Genomic DNA, 727 nt, shown 5'->3' with positions numbered 1-727 from the left:
TTCTGAGCGGTGTACCAGGGGCACGGAGAAAAGTTGTCGTACCATAGGCACGAGGAGTGTGTGTGTGGCAAAGTGTTTCTGAGCGGTGTACCAGGGGCACGGAGAAAAGTTGTCGTACCATAGGCACGGAGAAAAGTTATCGTAGCATAGGCACAAGCAGTGTGTGCGTGTGTGTGGCAAAGTGTTTCTGCGCAGTGTACCAGGGGCATGTTTGAATTTACATTCTGGAGTACCAGGGGCACGAGGATTTTGCCAGTGGTGTTTTGCTTTGTCAGTGGGAGGGGGCTTAAGTGTGGGTCCACGGGGCATGCTGGAGGTCAAGGTCCATGCTGGATATGCGGTGGAGGGTAACTGCAGGAGAAGGAAAGCTAGTGGGGGATTAGAGCAGGGGAGGATGTGCGTCCCCGGGGCCTGCTGGAGGTCAAGGTCCATGCTGGATATGCGCTGGAGCGTAACTACAAGAAAGGTAAGCTAGTGGGGGACTAGAGCAGGGGAGGATGTGCGTCCCCAGGGCATGCTGGAGGTCAAGGGCCATGCTGGATATGCGGTGGAGGGTAACTGCAGGAGAAGGAAAGCTCATGGGGGATTAGAGCGGAGGAGTATGTGGGTCCTCGGGGCCTGCTGGAGGGCAAGGGCCATGCTGGATTTGTGGTGGAGGGTAACTGCGGGAGAAGGAAAGCTAGTGGGGGAGTAGAGCAGAGGAGTATGTTGGTCCCCGGGGCCTGCT

The sequence above is a fragment of the Rhamphochromis longiceps genome, unplaced genomic scaffold (assembly GCF_057381845.1).
Source record: "Rhamphochromis longiceps isolate RC_006_pf unplaced genomic scaffold, R_longiceps_female_GT1.1 unmapped_scaffold_7, whole genome shotgun sequence".
NCBI lineage: Eukaryota > Metazoa > Chordata > Actinopteri > Cichliformes > Cichlidae > Rhamphochromis > Rhamphochromis longiceps.
The sequence above is the reverse complement of the archived record's forward strand: the minus strand, read 5'-3'. Positions refer to the sequence as shown.